Source organism: Myotis yumanensis, unplaced genomic scaffold (assembly GCF_028538775.1).
Source record: "Myotis yumanensis isolate MYYU_CA2020_CCGP unplaced genomic scaffold, mMyoYum1.0.hap1 SCAF_14, whole genome shotgun sequence".
Classification (NCBI taxonomy): Eukaryota; Metazoa; Chordata; class Mammalia; order Chiroptera; family Vespertilionidae; genus Myotis; species Myotis yumanensis.
In genome coordinates this window covers 14,835,749-14,859,335 of record NW_027223765.1, presented here as the reverse complement: position 1 = coordinate 14,859,335, position 23,587 = coordinate 14,835,749, and the positions used below count along the sequence as shown (strand labels likewise).

The 23,587-nt window shown below is 41.2% G+C and overlaps 1 protein-coding gene across 1 annotated transcript in view; it reads left to right on the top strand.

Moving 5' to 3' along the window:
* RBMS3 (RNA binding motif single stranded interacting protein 3) overlaps positions 1-23,587 on the top strand; it is a 1,176,852-nt gene that overhangs the window by 528,973 nt on the left and 624,292 nt on the right. The gene's annotated exons all lie outside the window — the stretch shown is intronic.

Here is a 23,587-nt window from a genome sequence, read left to right as displayed (position 1 = left end):
ACCTGCGACTTGTAGCTACTCAATGTTGAATGAATTAAAGAAAACAATAATAGCCTATAGATTACTATGGAGCTGTATCAGTGAGGGGCTGGGCAGAATCTATGCTAATTGCAAAAATAATTTGAAAAATAAAGGGAATTTGGTGCAGAGAATTATCTACACAGGTCATGAAAGAACTGAGAAGCTGAACAGGGGGCACTGTGAGATTATCATCAGCAGGAAACCACCATCATCCTGGCGCTGAGGGCACATGGGAAAAGTGATGCTATTCGAGTCCTAGACCAGTGTCACGTGATAGAAGCTGGAACTCCTGAGAAGCTACTTGCTGTTGGAGAAGCCTCGACAAGCAGAGAAGGGGGCGGGGGATAAGCTACTTGTTCCTTCTTGTTATTCACTGTCCAGAAAGACGGAGGCCACACAAAAGCCAGCAGCCCCAGGGTCCTGGGGAACAGTCTTTGCACCCAGTCTCCCCTCTAAGGAATGGACATGCGGGCAAACTGGTCAGGGACCTACCTGCACAGGAGCCTTTCAATGAATGAGAAGAAATATAAATCCATTCTTAAACATCTGCTCTCTACCGGTGCAGGTCTGTCTACATTTAGGGGATCAGGGACACTTGAGAGCATCCCAGATATCTGGGGAAAGGAGAAACACTAATATATCCCATCGTGCCTTTCTCCAGATAAACAACCCCACTGCTTTAAATGTCGAGTTAGTTCACCTGGAAAGATGCCTGGAGGTTAATGAAAATCATAGTTATCACGTTATTCAAATATGTAAACTAATAGATCTCCCATCCTGACTTGAAGGACAGCCTGTAGTGATCTGGCCTACATTTTTCTAAATTTTAATTATGGTCACCATTACAAAGTGAAAATTGCCAAATAGGGATCATGCTTAATCATATATAGCCTTTATTCAAATCCACTTGAACTCTAAGATTTGTTTTCTTATCATTTTCAAAGACAAAAGGAAGCATTTCAAGGAGACCACATTGAGTGTTCATTCCATGTCCTTGAAGCCCCAGACCCAACTGTGAGGTTGTGAGGGCAACAGTGGCCGCGATGGTGGGCCCCCCCAGCTCCTTTTCATAGTTTCACACCTGCTTTCCTCTTCCCACCTTTCCTCTGCATGCCTCGCCACCCATGTCTCTCACTGTCCCCTTCAGATGTCAAAAGAAATAAAAAGTGCATGTCACATTACCTCCTCATGCTGTCCCTCACAGATATCATACATACATGAAAGAAAACAGAAAACATGCAGTGTAGCAGCTGTCCTGAGGGAAAGTACCCTGCCATAAAATGAAAACAAACGAGTTTACATTTTGATGTTGCACAGAACAGACATAGCTTCTACTTAGGGTTCCAATCCCCCTAGGCTCATTAAGGAAGGGTGGCGGGGCATTTAGAGGAGACCCCATTAGAAGGGGACGTGAATGTGCTTTTTAAAGTAATGGGACAAATAAATTGTTGGAGGAATGTAGTACAAAACAGGGGATGAAATATTTATACATTCCATTGAAGCTTAGCGTATGTTCCAGAGGGAGATGTCCTAGAGAGATGGATCTTCCCCTTTGTTCGGAATCTATTTTTTTTTCAATTGCTCTGACACAGCTGTTGGCTTCACAATCATTCTGAAGTTGATTAGATCAGAAAGCAGAGGCTTGCCTGCCCAGCATGACCAATGATAGCCATCAAGGTTGTGGGTATTCCAGACTTGTCGTTTGTGTAGTGAAGTTGTTTTGGGTGTTCTGAAAGCCTCTGAGAGGGTCTCAAAAGTCTGGTGCCACTGTGTTTATACATCATTTGTATCCCAAACAAGGCGTGTAATGTGCAGTGCATGCCACGTGCAGAAAATTTACCAATCGAATTTGAAAATGGCTGTCAGATTTATGGAGCATGGTTATAATTACATTCACATGAACGCTCAGCTAAAAGCAGAAACAGAATCTTATTACCTTTGCTTTGCTTGTTTTAATAATAATAAAAAAAAACCACACTTGACTTTAATTTTACAGAAGTAAATTGTTACCTATTGAGGAAGCCTTTTGACTTGCTGTCAAAATGATTTACTGTTTCTAAGACATATGGTGTAGGTGAGCCTCAGTGCAGATGCTTTTTGTCTGAAGGTCAGACAGGTTTATAAAAACTGCTGAAAATAATAAGATACTATGCTAAGTGCTTTTCAACCACTACTTATTTTAATTGTCACAAAAACTCAAGGGACAAAGTATGAATTTCAATGTCCATTTTACAGATGTGGAGACTGAGGCTTACAGAAGTCTTCCCCTGACCTGGGTCGGTCCTTAGCATATATTGTCATTCCAGGTCCACCTGAGCACAAAGCCAGTGGTCTCCAGGTCACTGTGATGCTGGCGATAGGGGTGGCCTGTGGTGATTTGGGGTGTCTTCTCTGGAGAACCAGAGTTGGCTCTTGACCAGCAACAGCGATGCTTTCACTTGCCTTCCCCAAGTCTCCTTGCCAGCCTGGCTCCTCCCAAGCTTTGTTTTGCCAAAAGTAGCTGGTTTCTAAATATAGGATCCAAAGCCATGTCATTTTACCTATGTCGTCATCAGGAGTAGTCAGCTGCATTATTGAGTCATACCATATTAGAGTTGGAAATGGCCTTAAAGTTCATCTGATCTGAACCCATCATTCTTCAGGTGAGGAGGCTGGCATCCAGGGAATTGGAGGAGTTTGAGCCAGACAAGTGGGGAGGAGTAGTTTGGATGAGAAACCACATGTATTCTTTTCCAGTCCTGAACTCTTCCACCACACGGAATTGCCAGGACATGCCATGACATTACCCTTGGCCATAGATAGAGTGTCCCCCAGACACTCTATGATACTAACTTGATATTATATTATAGAAATAAATATCGAATACCTGGGATATAGTGTACAGGTTGGGGCAAATGTAGGTTTACAGTTATATGTGAAACACCGTTTATTCTTGAATTGTGATTTATGAATTATTGTGTTATTTTCCATATGAACATCTATAAACTTATGTTAAATTTTTGTTTTTAATCTTTACAGAATAGAGCTATTGTTTTATTTATGGCTTTAACATTCATACTTGAGAATTGTTCTCAAAGAGAGAACAATTCTGGTTCATCAAAGAGAGAACCAGAGAATGAAACCATTGTCTTAGAAAATGTAACAATAAAGGCTCGCTTAGAGGAGGTCAAGACTAGTCTCACGTTCTTTCTTTCTTTGCTCTAATGCCACCTCTCTTGGAATTTTGGCTAAGAATCCAGAGGCCAAATGTAAATGCATAATTCCTGAAACTGATATAATTGCAACAAAAATGGGGAAGAGGCACTGAGGGGAATATCATCTCCTAGAGATAGACATGTCAAATGGAGGTATTTTACTTACAAGTGTAGATTCTACCCCTTAATACATTCGAACATTGGATTTCTTTTATAGCTCTGAAAAAGCTCAATTTATAACCACAAAAATGACTTTAGAAAACATGCCATCTTTTATTCCTGAAAATGTTCAGAGAGACTGCACCTTACACATGTTTTATAGTTTCCGGAGGCATCCTGACCGAATATGATGATATGTATGAGTCCTTTTCATGTGCCAAGGGAAATAATCAGATTATGTAAATGCCTGAATGTATGTGGCTCTTGTATTATTTTCAGTTTTGAAAACCTGGCTTTTCAAATAGTTTTCTACATAGAAAAAGGTTGTTCCAGATAAGTGATATATCTAAAGCACGTTTTAAAAATGATGCTGTTTCTGTGTTTGGAAATAAAGTGGGGTTTGGGAAAAGAAATGAGTATTTCCAGGGACCGAATTCTAAAGGAGACAAAACCCAAAACACCATGCAAACTACATTCCCTCTTCCAATACTGTTCTCTGGAGGCTAGGTTTGGAGAAGTGAATGGAGAGAGAGAGTGTGTTGGAACCAGTCCTCCAATTTGTAATATTGAATCAGGCCCATTTTAAACTGTGCTAATTTATTCTTCATTGAACCATGGAGATTAATTAATCCTTTGTTTTGTTGGATTAATGAGTAATCAATACCCCAAAGAGGAAAAAAAAGGGAATGATTTCCTCTGAAGGAACAAAGCATTCAGGTAGCCAAGTCCTTTTATCCTTTATGTTTACAAAGCAGACCACACCAAGATAAAATGTGTGGCATTCAAGATTTGAGCTTTTGTTTTTCTTAAACTAAAATATTCAGGGTTTTTGTGTTTCACATGGATATAAACCAGTGGGACACAGGCACTAAAATAATCAATGATTGTGGGTATGTGTTGGTGGCCTCTGTTCTTCTCACAAAATTTAAGTTGGTGTCTACAATGCTTTTGATCTGGTCCCTCCCTCACTACCCCATCTAAATCTGACCATCCTCTTGCTACCAAACTAATCCCTCTCAACGTAATTATTTTACTTATTTTCTTTTTTTTTAAAAATATTTTATTGATTTTTTTATAGAGAAGAAGGGAGAGGGATAGAGAGTTAGAAACATCGACGAGAGAGATCGATCAGCTGCCTCCTGCACGCCCCCCACTGGGGATGTGCCGGCAACCAAGGTACATGCCCTTGACCGGAATCGAACCCGGGACCCCCCAGTCTGCAGGCCGACGCTCTATCCACTGAGCCAAACCGGTTCGGCATATTTTACTTATTTTCTTCATAGTGCTTATGACTGTCTGAAATTGTCTAGTCTATTTATTTACCCGTCTCTTACCCACTCTACTCACCCACCGCCAAATGTAAGAGTAGGGGTTTTGTCAGTTTTGTTCACTAAAGCATTCATTGAGTCTATCTGGCAGTCTTGAACATAGCCTCCAAGCAATAAATATCTGTTCAGTGAATGAATGAGTTTGCAATGGAATGCACTTGATCTGAAACAGCTTCTGTGAGAGAGACAGAGTTATAGGAGAAACATGGGTAGAGGAACCTGGAGCTCTTGGTGGCTTAACACAAATGAGACATACTGAGAATGTCACCGCACCTTAGGAGCCTGTACTTGGTCTCCAGAATACCTTGGATTGAAGTATGGTAGCAATCATCTCAGGTAGAAACTATAGTTTAACTTTTACCCTGTTGTTTGGCTTCTGTACTTATTTGCTTTGTTTAATAATAGAAAAGTTACTTTGATTTTCTGAACTTATGTATGCTATCCCATTGATTGTGATCTCACTGGTTTTAGAAAGCACATTCTTCTGTACCTGGGAACCAGGACAGCACAATTATCCTAAATTGCCTCAGTGGCTCCAGATAACGTGTTTCCATTGACTCAGTGGTTCCAAGACCCGAGGGCTCCAAATAATGTGTCCCTGTCAACTCAATGGTCCCAAGACCCAATGGCCCCGGGCAATGTGTTTTCATTGATTCTGTGATCCGGAGACCCAAAACTATAATTTAACTATTATGCTCAATTCTGCTTCTGTAAACTGCTTTTTTTGCAAACCAGGTCCCTCATTCCAAACCCAAAGATTAATCGATACCTTTGTGATTTTTGCCTATATAAATCTGGTGTGGCGGCCATCTTATTACTATGAGATTTGAGAGAGCGAAATGCCCCCTCGTAGACCCGGATTTGCAATAAATGTGACTCCTTAATTCGACTTCTTGAGATGTCCTTGTGTGATTTGTGGGGTACATTAGAACAGGATCTTCTACCTTTTCCTGGATCAGGAGCTGTCCTGCTAAGAGTTCCACAGAGGCCCTGGTCTCCTCTTTGCCTATGTGGTCTGAGCATAGTTGCATGTAGACTGGGATAGCATGCTGGTGATGTGGGTTGGGTGGATGGAGGGCAAGTCTGGAAGGGATGCTTCTCTTAACTGTGAGAATTATCCTGGTGCTACCCAGCATTTGCTGCCACCATATTAATGTCCATTTGGCAGATTAATAATAGATACCAGGACATACCCTGTGGAGTAGTGCGTTGTTATTTTTGTAGGGATTGATTTGTAATCAGAAGCTCTGGGATATTCTTCTATTCTATCATAACTTAGTTATAATTTGATAATTTCATTAACATTTATATTTGCAACCTGAAAGGCAGGAATATTAAAGTCTGCTAATATATGTATTTTCAGTTTGAGTGAGGGCTTACGTTATAAAACACTTAAGTGGAGTTTGAAAGGGGCATGTTTGAGCTTCTGAAGTTTTTCAGCATGTGTAATATATTTTTAATGTAAAAAGTGTTTAATTAAGATATGTAATCCATTTATAGCAGAACTGCCAAGTGACTCTGTACAGCAAACATATATTTATGAACAATTATGACATTGATTCCTTCAAATAATATTAAGAAGGCTCTCTTTATTTGCCTTTTCTTTAAACCATTCCACCTTAGAATGTGAAGTCATAATTCCATTTTTTAAAAATGTTTGGAAACTATTCGATTTTTTAATTTAAGAGTCACTGTATGTAGGGTCCTATGGTGGCAGGCCACAGAGACCGTCTCTGGCTAACAGCAATAAAAACAACTACTGAAATGGTGTGTAGATTGAAAAATCAAAGCCATCTGAAAGAAGAGCTGAATTTGAGAGATCAAGGAACAGGAAGTAATGGGTCTCTCTTCAGGGCACCACTGTGGTGAGGAAGAAATGCCAAACATTTTCCATCCTGAAGTCACTCAAGACAAACATTTTTGAGAAACAAATCTGATTGGTTCCATTAAGTCAGGTGCCCAATCCTCATATGGGTAGAAATCATCTTTTTAAAACAAATTCAGAAATAAAGAGAGTGTTCCTCAGGGAAACATTAACATGCTATTGTAAAAAAAAAAAAAAAGGATGCTGGGCAGGCAAACAACAAATATCCGCTAAACCACCTGAGCTAATCCCAGTAGTTTTTATATTTTGTTTTTAGAAGCATGTGAAATAGTCACTCATATTAATCACATCACCTTGAACAATGATAGAAGTATAGACTAAGATTAAATCTTAGTGTTGATTAAGGAACAATACAGTCAGTGCACTACAAAGAAATATTAATTGATGGTGACAGGTAGGGAAGTGGAAGGAAATTGATATTTGGGGAGAGCCAAGTGTTATGCTAATTGCTTTACTAGGAGCCTCTCATTTAATATTCATGATCATTATAGAAGGAAGACAATCTTAACCTTACCTTCCTGAGAGGGAAACTGAGGATCAGAGAGATTAAGCAACTTTTTCTCAAAGTCGCATACTTAATGACATACAAATATGTGGTACAAACCTTGTACTATTGTCAGTACAATTGCAAAGGAAAACAGCATGCCATTGTTAGTCTGCCTTGCTGATGTTATGTTGCTGTTGTCATGGATAATTATTGCATAACTCCTCTCTGTTGGACCACCAGGTTATCTTGAGACCTAATAAAATAGAAGCATCTCTTTTTCTACCAGTGTTGTTAGGATTAGGATTAGGATTATTATCACTTAATAGTGTTCTCTTTTCTTGCTCAAAATCTCAGCTGTCAGTTTTTATTTGAAACCAGCCATATTGTTTTTAACCCATTGTTTTAGATCAGCTTCCCTAGAAGCGGATCTCCAGGCAGGGATTTGGGTTTAAGTGATTTCTTGCATGCGTGTTTCCCAGAAAACAAACAAACAAAAATACTTTAAGGGAAGTGAGGGAAGCAGAGTAGGAAAGGGGAAAGAGACAAGCAAGGATGTGCTCTCTGGTGAAAATTGAACCCTCTTCTTGTTATTGTGGGGGGGGAGGGAGGGGGGGGGACTGTGAACCTAAGTAAGACTTTAAAATACAGGGTGGGACAAAAGTAGGGGTATAGTTTTTCGTATGGAAAATAACACAGTAATACGTCTGCGAGTGTGGCTTAGAGGTGGGGCTTTGAACTAGGAGCCAGGAGGTTATGGTTCAGTTTCCGGTCAGGGCACATGCCCAGGTTGTGGGCTTGATCCCTGGTACAGGGCATGTGGCAAACAGCCAATCAATGATTCTCTCTCATCATTGATGTTTCTATCTCTCTCTCTCTCTCCCTTCCTTCTCTGAAATGAATAAAAAATATTTTTTAAAAAAGAAAATAACAATAATAAGTAATAATACAAGAATAAAATTGTGTTTTGTGTACTCCCAGCTGTAAGCCTACTTTTGCCCCACCCTGTATTTCTCCCCAAAACGTGGGGCTGTGGTAATTATACCGAGGCCAGCAACTTGGAGCCTTTAGCAGGGGACACAGGCTCCAGAGCTGGAGGAGGGTGTACCAGCTCGATACAGGGGAACTGGGCCCTTCACGAACAGTCTACCCTCTCTCATTTGACCTTCAGGAGTTGAGTTATTGCCAGGCACATCCCTCTGGTCAAAGGGAGAATAGGTTTTTGCTTTTGCTTTTTTTCTCTCTCCTTGCAAGAAGTTTCTACTCCTCAGCAAACCTTCTTTCTAGCAGAAATAGATAGAAATCACAGCTGAACCTTCTCCTTTTTGGCAGGAGGGCATGCATCGTTGGAAACCTGTCAATGCTTGCTTAGCCACTGGCTGGGTTTGGACCCGCTTTCAGAACTGCAGTGGTCCAGTGGCCTCACCTAGAGGAGAGGTAGGGTAGCATCAACGCCATGGTGTCTTCAGCACAACAGAAGTGAAATGATACGCTCTTGTAAAGGAAAACCAGTGCCTTTTTTGTTCTTAGTTTGCAGATCTAGGCTCAATGTTCATATCTTACTTTTAGATAGCTTTTGATTATGTCTCTATTTCCCCTTTCCTCATCTGCTCTGCTTGAATTGAGTTTTGTGAATTGATCCACTTTTGCAGTTTAATGTTATCTCAGTGTGCTAACACAGGAATTTCTAAGCATGAGGATTTAACTTGGCATAAGTAGGTATTTTGCACTTCTGTCTTACTTTCAAAGGATAGCCGATTTTTATTTCGTTTATTTTTTACCAAAGACACTGTTCAGGTTTCCCCTTCTTCTCCTTCCCCTTTCTTTTTTTTCTAGATCATTGTCGAGTTTAGACCCTTATCATTTCTTCCTTAGGGTATTTATTGTAATAGATTGCTATGTACTTGTCAAAAGCATAATGGTGACGTACAGCAAAATCAAAGCATACACATCCTTTAATATAAGGAAAAAGTGCGAGGGATCAATGACATGATTCTTTTTGTTGTTGTTAATCCTCATCCTAGGATATTTTTTCCATTGATTTTTAGGGAGAGTGGAAGAGAGAGGGAAAGACAGAGAGAAACATTGATGTGAGAGAGACACATTGATTGGTTGCCTTCTTCACGTGCCCGGAACAGGGCCCAGCCAGGGAGGAGCCTGTAACTGAGGTGCATGTTCTTGACTGGAATCGAACCCGGGACCCTTCAGTTCCGCAGTTTGATGCTCTATCCACTGAGCCAAATTGGCTAGGGCTGTGGTCAGCAAACTGCGGCTTGCGAGCCACATGCAGCTCTTTGGCCCCTTGAGTATGGCTCTTCCACAAAATACCACAAAATACCACGTGCAGGCGCACACGTACAGTGCGATTGAAACTTCGTGGTCCATGCGCAGAAGTTGGTATTTTGTGGAAGAGCCACACTCAAGGGGCCAAAGAGCCGCATGTGGCTTGCGAGCTGCAGTTTGCCGACCACTGGTAGGGCCAGAGGTGGAGATTCTTTACAGAGGGATCTTGTTGCAGAACATGGGGCCCAGCTGGTGAGTGAGCTGATTCCTTCCTCCGGAATTTACCCTTGCCTTTCTCTCCTGGAGCTTATACCCTCTGACCTCATCCAAAGGTCTTAGAGGGTTTGGCTTATTTACTATGTGCAAGAAATAGCACAATCCCAACACACATCTGCCTGATTATGAGAACACCATAGAGAGTTTTTAGTTAAAATCCAATTTACATCTTTGTGTGCTTTTTGAGTTTTTTTTTATTTTCTTGTTCATTCTTTATATGAAGTTAACAATTCATTTTTTTTTTTTTACAAAAACAAACTATGTCCATTTTCCTACTCATATTTCACTGGTCTCCATATGTAATTAATTGATCATGAATTGTATGCAATTCTATGTGTGGATACACACACACACACACACACACACACACACATACATTCATCCTCTCCCAGTTTGTATTTTATGCACCACACACCAAACCCCTTGCAGATTTGTGAACACATCATTCTTTCCCAAACCTCAAAGCATTAACACATGGCATTTTCTCTTTGGTTCAGCTTCCTGCTGCATGTCTACCTAAGCAAACCTCAGCCATCTTCGTGTCTTCATGATTGAACTCAAAGTTTACTTTCTCAATGTAGCTTTCAGTGAATTCCCACTGTTATTCACTCTTCTGTACTAGTATTTCTCTAGCACGTTTTTAATATGCTAATATGACTGATTTGAGATTGTTTATTTACATACCTGTTTTTTCTCTGAGACCCTGAAGGCTGACATATAAATACATATTTATGATTTCCCAAGGTTCAACTGGTTGTTTTCAAATGATTATGCTGGCCAGGGACGTTGTAGAAACCAGGAGAAATACCACATGCACCTGAGACCTGAATAACGTACTCTTAGCTAGTATTGCCTACAAGCAGAGTTGCTGATTATTTTTTTTTTAATATCTTTATTGATTTCAGAGAGAAGGGAGAAGGAAAGAGAGATAGAAACATCAATGATGAGAGAGAATCATTGATTGGCTGCCTCTTGCACGTCCCCTAATGGGGATCAAGCCCGCAACCTAGGCATGTGCCCTTGACCGGAATCAAACCTGGGACCCTTCAGTCCGCAAGCTGACGCTCTATCCACTGAGCCAAACCAGCTAGGGCATGCTGGTTCTTGTGTAAGTGATTTACTGAAGGAGTGCTTTAAAAGAGCAATCTTTAGGGGAGCTAGGAAAGCTGACTAGAACAGGGGAAGGATTTATGCAAAGGCATGAATTCTAAAGCTAGCTTTAGCCTTCTCCCAGGGGAAACTCTGGAGTATGAGCCTTGCCTGCCTCTGGGCAGAGAGGTTGGCTTTCATACATTCGATTATGACTCCTCTCCCCCCTCCCACACCCCCACCCTCACCCCTGCCACCCTGAAAGCAGGTAGCTGTAATCTCCTAGGCCAGTGGTCGGCAAAGTCATTAGTCAACGGAGCCAAATATCAACAGTACTTCTTCAAAATAGACTCACCCAGGCCGAAAACCGACTTCTGCGCATGGGCCACGAAGTTTCAATCGCACTGTACGTGCGCGCCTGCGTGGTATTTTGTGGAAGAGCCCCACTCAAGGGGCCAAAGAGCCGCCTGTGGCTCGTGAGCCGCAGTTTGCTGACCACGGTCCTAGGCAAATCTAGGTGAGGTGCCTCCTGCAGGCTAAAGATACACCTCTAGAACAGATAGGGACATAGCAATACAAGCTGGGTGGAGGAGACCTGTCAGGGGCACAAACAGCATCTGCTACATTTACTAAAATTTTGCTAGATGTTAAATAAGGCAGAGCTCATTTGTTAAGCGCTTGCTTTTTGTCAAATGCTGTGATAAGTGCCTTATGGGTATGAGCTTGGGCCCTTCAGTTAGTAGGTATATCACTGAGTATGAAAGTTAACCAACTTTCAGCCAGGTGTACTATCATCCAACAAATCTAGGTAGCGAGCTGTGACACAGAGTCTGTGACTGTATTTCATTGAGTTTGAGAAGTGCTGATTGCAAGACATCATCATTTTATGTTCTTCTGCTCTACAAGGAAGGAAAATAAAATGCTCGCTATTCAACTATAATATACAACTTTCATGTCGTCCATGATGCAACACAACCTGTTCTTGGGGATATTGAAATGTGCAATTTAAAAGTGTGTGTGAACTTTGGATATTTATAAATACTGATGGCCAAATGACAAGTAGGAAGAAGTTTATGTTTGGAATTTTACAATATTAGATTATTCATTAACAGTCTCTTGGAAATTAATTTACAATGGGTTATTTAAAATGATTATTACTAACTTTAAAACTAATATAGTGCATACAGGGTTTGTAAGTATTACATGTTCTGCTAGGCCAGTGGTCGGCAAACTCATTAGTCAACAGAGCCAAATATCAACAGTACAACGATTGAAATTTCTTTTGAGAGCCAAATTTTTTAAACTTAAACTATATAGGTAGGTACATTGTCATTAACTTAATTAGGGTACTCCTAAGGCTTAGGAAGAGCCACACTCAAGGGGCCAAAGAGCCACATGTGGCTCGCGAGCCTCAGTTTGCTGACCACGGTGCTAGTCAATCACAGGGATGGACTTTTGATAGAATCTGCAGACACTTTTTAAAACTTACATTTTGTCAAAGACAACTCTGTGATGATCTCATACATGACCATTATGGGTTATGGCTGAGAATTGTTAATTACATGCATCAATAGTTACTCAATGAATGCTACGATTTTCTGGAATGATATATACAGTATTGGAAATAGTGTTTTCTTGTGCATATGTTTTTAAATCTTCAGCATAAAACTAGTGAGGCTATTGATCATTTCAAAAGATTTTTGGATAAATGGGGCCACTCATGCATGATTTGTATTTCACACCATCTTCAATCTCCATTGCTTGCTTCCCTGGTACCTGTCACATTTCAAGAGGTAAAAAGCCGAGGACAACACCATTAATTTGATAAAAACAAGATTTTTGATGGTGTAATGGGATATTCGATTACAGATTGATGTTTTTCTAATTCTCCAAAATTAGTGTGAACATGATACATATTAACAATAAGGCATGTTTTAAATTAATTCTTTGAGCAACAGCCAAATGAAATGCTGCAGCCATACTCATTATGATTTGGGTCAGCTAGTTAATTGAAATATGAGAGATTTCTGTATTTAGTCTGTGTTACAAAAAAGGGCTTATTGCCTTAGCCAGCTAGTTGCTATTACCAAAATTAAAAACTATATAAATTATACAAAGCTATCCACAGAGGCTAGCATAAAAATTACTGCCCCTGCTGAGGCCACAATGATGTCTTTGGTTGAATTGCCAGATACAAAATAACAGCAAGAGATAAATTATTTTCTGGGCCATTATTAAAGGATTAAAGGTGGGCCCCACATCTCTGGTGACCAGATTCATTTTCTCCTCTATGGTAGGTACGTCTTTGCTCAGTTTTGAGTTGTTTATTCCAGAGAAAATTGCTGCAATGTTAAATAAAGCTAAGAGTGGCAAAGAAAACAATTCTCATTTATTCTTTTTGTACATTGGCTTGGTTTTATCTACTATTGTCAGAGAGTCAGCTGTGAGATACTTTAGATATTATCAAAATATTCAATTGGCTGATGCCTAAATACTTCAAAGCAGATTTCAAGGTAGGTTCAAGTACTTGCCATCATTAACATTTTCAGAACAGAAAGTCTAAGTCTTCAGAATCCCCTCTGTCCCCCACCCCATGTGAGAGTAGGAGGACTGGTCAGAGAAAGAAAGTTTTTATCAAATAGTTTTGTCCTTAGATATAAACTTCAATTTTTTCTCCTAAGAAGCAATATCTCAAAAGAAAGCCAAACGGATAACCTTTTAAGAGAATGTGAAAGCATTTCTCTGTTGCACCATTCAAGTTGGGCCATGATGGAATTGTATCATAGAGAAATTGAATAGCTTTAGATGTTATAAAATTGGGTCATCTTCCACCATCATGATTGATCAGTAACTACACCAGAATCAGTGGGAGTGGGTCAAACCCATGGAAATAACTGAAGAGATTAGATATGTTTCATTGGGAGTTTGATTTCTCAGGACTTTAAACAGACATTCTTCTTGTTCTTTAGTTTGAGCTCCATAGAAATTTATTTTTTTCAGGCTAAGAATAAGAGCAATGAAGTGAACAATGTTATACATTTTTTAAATTTTTATAAATTTTTCTGGCTGTAAAAATAATATGGGAACAATAGATCATTTACAGAAGAAAATAAAAAATCACCTTTATTTCTGGCACTCTCTGATTCATTCATTTTTTAGCATGTACCATGTGCCAGGAATTGTTCTAAGAATTGAAATAGACATTGTGTGTGTGTGTGTGTGTGTGTGTGTGTGTGTGTTTGTTTCTCAAATACATCAAATGGAAACTCCAGGTCATATATTAACTTACTTCTTAGGTTACTGTTGAATAATCACAGAGCTGACAGTCTCATGGGGGGGAGAGACAATAAAAATGTAAATAATACAGTATGTTAGAAGGTGATAAGAGCTATGAAGAAACATAAAGTGAGGTCTTTATATCGCGTGCAATTTTAGAGGGTACCATTCACATTCTGTTTTATGAGAATCCCATTCCCTGCAAGAGTGCCACGTGACCCTCAGAAAGAGAGTTGGAAAATCTCGGTGAGAGTGGAGGAAAGAGGGGTGTATTTTGATGCAATGGCTGGGTTGCTCAAGAAGGTGACATTAAAGACTTGACAATGCTGCTATTTAAAGGAAGAGTGCTTTAGGCAGCAGGAACAGTCTGTGAGAACCGAAGAGAATGTTTGGCAACTGAAAAGAAGGCCAGTGTGATTGGGCCAGAGTAGGTACAAGGACAGTAGTGAGAGAGAAAGTCTTAAAAGTAACAAAGAGGCTTATGAAATTAGTGTATGCAGCCACTGGAGAGTTCTGAGTAGAGGAATCTGACTTACACCTTTTTTAAAAAAAGTTTACTCTAGCTGCTATGTAGCAAATAGACCATGGGGCACAGGGTGGGCAGGAATGGAGGGCAGGAGACCTAGTAGGAGATGAATGCAGTAAGCTAGGTGAAAAATGATTGTGGTTCAGACTGAGGTAGTAGCAGTGGTGGGTAATGTTGAGATTCTGTAAATATTTGGAATAAAAGGCCACTTAAATTTATTTTCCTGTAACATATGAAGTAGAAAGAAGACTAAAAATAACAAAGGCTCTTGTTACTGTGACCATAATGGAGTATATCTATCTAATACATTTGTATGGATCTATGTGTGTGCTATGTGCATCAAATATTTTGATGTTGTAATCCCACAGCACCTACTAGTGTGTGCATTTGCACTTAATATAACATATGTCATGACATAAGGATATTCTACATCCTTACATATCAGCTGGGAATATGCTATTTAAAACAAACGATATATAGCATCATACAAATAGACTGTATTACCAATACACAGAACTGAGAATTAAATGGGTTCTATTAGAAATTGGGTTATGGCTGCCCTCAGAAGAGAAGGAACCTGCTTGGGTTTGCTGTGCTTTCATCTTGCCACCTCAGAGCTCCTTTGCTTAGAAGATTTGCCACAAAGAGTTGATGCTCTGAATTTGGTGAGGAAGGCAAGACTTAGCTAGTCAGAGTTCTGTTCTTTGCTAAGCAAGGGTACCCATGTTCTAACCTAAAATTCTCCTGATACCTCTCCCACATTCTCTGGGCTGTGCTCACCTAAAATAGGCCTAGATAGGCTGTTCATGATGGTGTCCAGTATCTTTCAATCTTCCCAGAGATAACTGTGAGATCCAGATATGCACCCACCTCTACCTTCCCCACAAAAACAGTGGGTGTTACGAGGCTCTGATGGAATCTATTTCATATTTATCTTGTCTTTTTCCTCCCCTGCCTGCCACTGTGGTCTAGTTGCCTTCCTTTCGGTCTAGTATATTTCTACCACAACTCACAGAAATTACTCCCGTTTTCTGGTATATACGTATCATTCCTGGTGTCCTTTTCTAATACAGGCTCTTTCATAGTTTCATGTTGGTGATTATGTCCAAATGTTCATATCACCATTTTGCCTGAGAGTCTCTGAAATTGCGTGTGTGTGTATGTGTCTGTATGTTCAACTACAACATATAGGGGAAACTCTAGGTCATACAGTAAGTTACTGTTGAATAATTATATCACTTTATTTCCTCTTGGCTTTGAAGTAAGCCTTTATGACTATTTATGGCACGCAAAATAAATTTTAATCAGATTTGAAATATACTTTATTAGTTAGGCAGTATTACAAGTTATAAGATAGGTCTCACTACTCTAAGTTGGGACTTGTGTCTTATTTGGTGTTAGACAAATACTGTTTAGATTTCAATATATACAACTCATCCTGGAACAGGACTTGCCTAGAGGAAAGTAAGTTGAAGGAAAATATTGGCTTGGACTCAGTCTGGTACCACTTGGTATCATAAAGATATCAGCACAAGATTAGGTCCCACTTAACTTCTGCTGTGATCCAGGTGAAGCCAGAGAAAAAGGACCATCTAAGTTTCCCATCGCCAACATATTCATTCAACCATCAATCCATTGCACACATAGTTATGGGATGCTTATAATATAATAGGCACTTGTTCTAGGCTCAGAGGAACCAACAGTGAATAAAACATAAGCACTAGTTTCATAGAATTTGCTATCTGCTTAGGAGGAAGACAATAAACACATATATATCATTTCAGGTGGTTATAAGTGCCAGAAACATGCATAATGTGAGGTAATAGGATGAAGGATGAAATGAAGATGCTATGTTATATAAAATGATCAGGGAAAAACTCTTTAATAAGGTGGCCTGTGTGCAGACTCCTATGGAAAGTGAGAAGCTAAGTCAGGTGGTTATCTGAAGTAACCTTGTTTTAGGCAGAGGGAAGTGAAGGACAAAGGCTCTCAGGTGAAAGTCTGCTGGCCAGCTGGAGGCGTGACAAGGAGGCCGGTGTGGCTGTGACAGAGTGTCTGGAGGAGCATGAGAGGAGGTGAGGTGAGGGGGTAGTACAACCCCATTAGGTCTTGAATCCATACCACCGTTATTGCTTTGTTTCTGTACATCTTAAAGACGTTTTTATCTTCCAACACTCTATTTTAGAACAGAGATGTCCCCAAGGAGAGGCAAGACCATAAACTCATTATCATGGTACTGTTACTTTTTTGTTTTCTTCTTGGAGATTCATGGGTAGCCAGTGAAAATTTGATGAAATAATGTCCCGGTGGCCAATTAAGGAGATAATGTTATTAGGGAAAAGAATATGATCATGTAGGTGAGAAGGTAAGAAAACAAGTGTATTTTATGTTGGTGGCCATTGTGTTGTGTCTCCACAAATTACTTCCCCTTCAATTCCCCCTGCTTTTCTGGAGGGCTCTGATTTTGGTCTGTAGAACATGCTTCATTCTTTGGCCTGTGCAGCCATTTGCTCTGAGAAAATGACCTTCCCCCAGGCTCAGAAGGATTGTATGTATTGAGGAGTCTAAGCCTATCATGATAATTCCATTTCTCTCATCAGTGAGTGACTTAGAAAATTTCACGTGATCAGTTCTGTCCAATAAAACTTGAGTGGAAGACTAATAGGGGCAGGAGATTCCAGTGAAGGTTTCTTACACTTTTCCACAGCACAGGAGGAAAAGGTAGCTCTCTCCAGATGCTGGTGAGTAAGGATAGCATCTTGTGGCCATGAGGGCAGTGATCAATACAGTGAGGATGGCTGGCCTGATGAAGTGATTGTCTCTGGCATCATCTGCTATTGAGCGTTTGCCTCTTGCTGCAGAGAGAAGTTTCGGAATCCACACCAAATAGGAGATGCCCCCAAACTCACAGTATATAGGCATGTGTGTTTATGTATATATGTAAGTTATAGTCACATTTGTAATAACAAACATAAGAAACCACTATACATAGAATATCAATGGAGGATTGTAACTTACTACCATTATATAGTATGTTCTCATTCAAAGGCATTTTCAAAGAAAATGATCACAATAGGTTGTCAGAAGAAAGTACACAAAAATATAAGTAAAAATTTCATTCAGATCTCAAATACATGGACAGAGAGTCAGAGATATAAATACTCATAGGAATAAAATAGGTGAATAGATTATTAACTTCGGGTGATATGATCAGATGGGATCAGCTGTGAGAATTTTTGTTTTTATGCAATTTTACATTTCAATATTTCACAATGAAAAAAAAATAGGGTTTTTATAGTCATATAAAATACAATTATTAATTTTACCAAAATTCAAGAAGGATGATTCAGGTATCTCATGGGTCTTCTTTAATGCAACTTTTAAAGGGTTGCTGTCCTTGCCATAAACTGAAAGATTGGGCTCCTCAATCCAGCTGCTGTGTCAGGCTCTGGCCTCAGTTTGAGTACCTTATAGAAGTTACTGGTCTAAACACCAGTGCCTTTAAGGACTAGGGAGAATCCCTTTGCCGTCCACTTGTTCAGTGCATTTCTCTATCTCATGTGGCCAATAGGATATCCCTGCAGTGAGTAGGAGACTGTCAGCTCATGGTGGCCTGACCTTCTTCTGTGGTATCTTGCCCTTGATTACACGAACTTGATTTCATGAACTTATATTCATCAAGCCCTGCTCTTAAGTAGGGCACTACCCTTTGGTGATCTACACAAAGCAAGGATGGCAGTGACAGGCCCTACTGCATAAACATGTTTTTACACCCCAAGGGCCAAGGCAGCATGAAACTTAAGCATGCAGATAGCATCGCCAAGATTGCTGCATGGTACAAATTAGGATTCAAGTCAGCCTGAGTCCTACAGAGGCCTGAGAACTTTAAGCTAATTTATGGTGACCTGCAGAGGCTAAAATAAGGCAGAATCTGGACTTTTCCATTAGTTATGAGACTCTGGGAATGACTCCAGAGTCACTGGTCAGATAGAATAGTTAGAGCTAAAATAATAATTCAGAATACACATCAAGGCACAGTCTTAGCTCACCCTCCTTCTTGGTGGCATGGTATGTAATCACTCTGAATATATTGCTTAGCTGTCCTATATAGGGAAAGAAAATAAATGGTGGACAAACAGCTTCATTTCTCTGTGGATAGGCTTCTAGCGTAATTGTCAGTGTAGTGATCCCCTAAGTTGTCAGAATTTAGATTCCCCCCAAATTCAGAGACTGAGGCAAAGGCTTGTTTGTAGATAGTGTGTTTGAGCTGTGATTCCCGAAGCAAAAGTGAGCGAGTTGGGAGAGTGGAAGTTAGGAAAGTCCAATATAATGATGTGTTTATCAAGGTCACTGCTGGTAGAAAAAAATTAAAAAGCTGAAGTTGGTCAGTGGGGTTCAGTGTCACGGAGACATTCAGAGAAGGTGCAGAAATTCAAGAGTTGTCTGCCTGGAGGAGGCTGGGAGGTGGGAGCAATTATCTACCAGCTTCTGTTCTCTGATGGTTTAGTGTTGCCTTGGTGCAATCACCATGCACCTCTAGTCTCCACTGATAGAGGGCCAGCAGCTCTTGAAGCACCTGTGGCTGATGGTACTGGGGCCTTTGCTTGAGGAGGGGCGCTCTATGCAGGGTGAGCCTGTGCTTGCATGAACCTGTTCCCTAGAGTTGAGGTGGCCAAGGGGAATGCGGCATGGGCCACCAAAGTTTTTGGGGTTTTGTACAGATTGATGTATCCAGGAAAAATATACCTTAACTTGCAGCCCTTAGAAATAGCATGGGGGCGGGGGGGGTGAGGGGTGGGTGATGGGTTAGAGCTTAAAACTAATTAGGTTTGGCCTATGTATTTTAATTCATTTATTGAGTACCTATTATGTTCTTGGTGTGCTGAGAAAACAAGTGGATAAGGATACCTTTTAAGAGTACAATTTGGTGCAAGAGATAAGCTCATTACAATTGAAAGTATTACTCATCCGGCTGGCGTGGCTCAGTGGTTGAACATTGACCTATGAACCAGGAGGTCAGGATTCAATTCCAAGTCAGGGCACATGCCCAGGCTGTGGGCTCTATCCCCAGTGGGGGCATGTAGGAGGCAGCCGATCAATGATTCTCTCTCATTATTAATGTTTCTATTCTCTCTCCCTCTCTGAAATCAATAAAAATATATATTTTAAAAAGTGTTACTCAAATGATGTATAGGTAAGATACCTACTGTGCGGCTTCATGGGGAAAATTGCTTTTATACCAGAGCAAGTAAGACTCTCTAGAGAGAGAGGTAACAGTTGGGATACACACAAAGATACACACATACATGCACACACATGCATATATGTGCATGCATTCATGTATGTGTGTATACACATATAAAATAATTTCTTTCTCAAGGGAAAGTGTTGTCTGCTTTATGTGAATTATTTATCCTTAGTGTCAGCATTCACATCTAGATGCTTGATAAGATTCAGAGGGCAAAATGATCACACAAAGAACTGGTTTTAGTGCATGTGTATTTATTTTCCTCCCAATTCACATTTATGCTTTGGGTACTTTTATATTTTTGGTTTCCTGGTAGTTACTTCTGTTTATTGGGGGGAAAAAGCATCCATGAAGCTAATTCCTAGCTTAGGATTTGTATTCGGCCAAAGAAAACCTTTGCACCTGCCACTGAAATGCATCCACTTCTGGGCTGGAATGCACCAGCTGTTGCCCAGCCTCCGACGGCACACCAGGCAGTCAGGACTGAAATGAGGCCTCGGATCCCAGGCCCATGAAACTGACTGGGACATTTCAAGTCGACAGGATGCAATTACCCAAATTGAAATGAGACCAGGGGCTTATCAGAAGGCCCTTCCCATCTGCTGGGGAAAAGGATCCCCAGATATTTAACCAGGGCAAGTGGTCAGGATCTTCATTGTAGGAGTCATTTCAAAGGCAGGCACTTCAAAATAATACTAAAGGAAAACCATACCCAATATAAAAATCACATCCCTTCAGTAGAGAATAAATCACATTAAAGCCTTGAGAAGCTCAGTCCTTTCCTGTTTGGGGAGGAAAGAAATGTTTATGGATGGGGAGCGTAAATATTTCTACATCAGCTCCTCTTAGCACGGATAATGTACAATATTATAATGGGCCATTGGCTATCCGGGAATTGGCAGAAAGTGATTCCCCAAATCAAACATACCGAATTCCATACACTAATCCCTGGTCATATAGATAGACCCTCTCATTACAAACTTATGGAACAACACTGTGTGGTTCTTCTAGGGCAGCGGTCGGCAAACTGCGGCCCCTTGAGTGTGGCTCTTCCACAAAATACCATGTGTGGTTGCGCACGTACAGTGCGATTGAAACTTTGTGGCCACACTCAAGGGGCGAAAGAGCCACATGTGGCTCGTGAGCCTTGGTTTGCCGACCACGGTTCTAGGGTCTTTGACTCAAGTGTTTCATTACCAAGAAACTGAGCTAATTTTTAGAGCTTGCAGCAGAAATAAATAAGGTGGGCTGGACGGCAACTGTGTAACGATTGCATGTGGAACCCACAGGTCCATTTGAGCACGGTGATCCCCTGCCTGTGTCCCCTGTCACTGGTAACATGCGCACCCCCTCTCCTGGAGGGCATAGAAGAATCTTAGTCTCCAGGCCACTATGAGCCCTAACATTGGCACAGGCTCTCCACACCCCTAGTCAGAGAGAGACGAAGAGTAAGGTATCTCTTACCAGACTGCAGTTTGATGGGAGTCCATCACACTGACAGACAGACTGACTTCCCTCTGTATCTGCCCCCTTCTTCTAAAAAGTATTTTTTATTGATTTATTTGCCCCCTTTTTCTAAACAAAAATTTTTTTTTTTATTGATTTCAGAGTGGAAGGGAGAGGGAGAGATAGAAACATCAATGATGGGAATCACTGATAGGCTGCCTCCTGCACGCCCCCTAGTGGGGATTGAGCCACAACCGGGGCATGTGCTCTTGACCAGGAATCAAACCATGACCTCCTGGTTCATAGGTTGACGCTCAACCACTGAGACACTGGGGCTGGGCATTTGCCTCTTTTTATGGACGGAGAACCCAGCATTTGCAGCCTAAAGGAGGAATAACAGGAAGCATCTCCAATCCAGATGCCTCCTTTTGCAACTGCTGCTTCATGGAGATACACTGACATCTCTTCCTGCCACTCCCCAAAGCAGGTACCAGGAAGGCTTCTGGGTGCCCTCCTGCAAGGGGCTGTTTAATGTCATGGTGCCAATCCCGAAAAGCTCCCACTTTCCTTTCCCACTGGATGTAGAAAGAAAGGAAAAGAGATGAGCTGGTGAAGAGTCTTGCTCAGCATTAAAACAAAACGTGCCCTTTGTTGGGATGGTTCACTTTTAACACTCTTTGCTTGCCAACGCAACATTCTGGGGACCCTGAGAGACTGGCTATGGCTGGAGAGGGTGAGCCATGGTTAACTGTCACATGTAATGTAGTTGTCCACCGGGGAATTGAAGAAGCCACAGGCTGGCCACCTACATGCTGAATTACCACCTCTCTGCCCCCTCCCTGCCCTCCAACTTAATGTTACTATTTATCTGTCTCTGTGGCAGATGCTATAGGAGATCAGGAGTCCCAAAGTCCCAGTGGCTTCACACTAGTTTCTCTACTCTGTAGTGCCAAACCATCCCGGAAAGTCCCCTGTGAGCTCAGCCTGACCATTTGCCCACCCTAGCCAGACATGGACACTGTTCTTAACTCTAAAGAAGTGTGAGCAGCACAGCCAGCGTGACTCAGTGGTTGAGTGTCAACCTATGAACTATGAGATCACAGTTCGATCGCTGGTCAGGACACATGCCCGGGTTGTGGGCTCGGTCCCCAGTAAGGGGCATGCAGGAATCAGCTGATCAATGATTCTCCCTCATCATTAATGTTTCCATCTTTCTCTCCCTCTCCTTTCCTCTCTGAAATCAATAAAAAGATATAAAAAAAAAATAAGTGTGAGCATTTGATGGCACTCACTAAATTCTGAGCTAAATTCTGACCATTTTGTTTTTCCTATGTGGCCAGAACAGATTTCTCCTTCTTTTTTCTTTATTGAGCATTTGTAAGACACAGTGTCTCTCTCAGAGAGGACAACAGAAACATATTCATTAACGTTGATCTGGATCTCTGCTAACGGAAAGAATTTGGCATTATTGCTGAGAGCTTTGGCCTGTCCTCACTGCTTCTTCCTTTTACTAGCCCTCTATAGCAAGCTGCCTTCCGCGCATTTTATGTGAAAGCTGGTTTTCCGCAAGGATGAAAGCTGGCAGAGCAGGGAATGAAATGAGCACTAAGTTTTATTTCCTCCTAAATAATTATCCTCAAGGTGGGTAAACTTTTGGTCATTAAATTGCTAAAAACGAAGATTCTCTACTGCAAGAACAAATCTCCAAGTGACGATTATTTGTCTGTGATCTTAGCATTTATGAGTCTCAGTAAACAGTCAGGGCATTTATGTCCCACCCATTACCTTCGGTCGTAAACTTCCTTAAAGAAAAAGGCATAATTATGTTTCCTGACTGCATAATGAGCGTAAACATTCGGCCTACTGACAGCCCCCGGGATGGTGCATCTAGACTGCCAGGAATTGAACTGTTCCTGAGGCATCGGCGAAAGTGGCAGGCTCACTGGATGGCCGTGATTGAGTGCCATTCAAGGAGATGTCACCTCTGGAAGGCAAATTATAATTTTTGGGGCTATTTTTGGAGTTGGGGCCTCCCAGTCCGCAGATGCTGGGAATGGCTGGAAGTCCCATAGAGCCCCTGGCTGGAGGATGTCAACCTTGTTCTGCTGGAGTGAGCCTTCCCTTCCACGCAGGGGCCAGCCCCAGTATTTCTGTAGCTTATAAGAATCTCGCCCAGCTGGTGTGGCTCAGTGGTTGAGCATCGACCTATAAACCAGGAGGTCACAGTTCGAGTCCCGGTCAGGGCATATTTTCTGGATTGCGGGCTCCATCCCCTGTGGGCGGCGAGCAGGAGGCAGGCAATGACATGAGCACATCAATGATTCTCTCTCATAATTGATGTTTTCTATTTCTCTCTTCCTTCTCACTGAAAT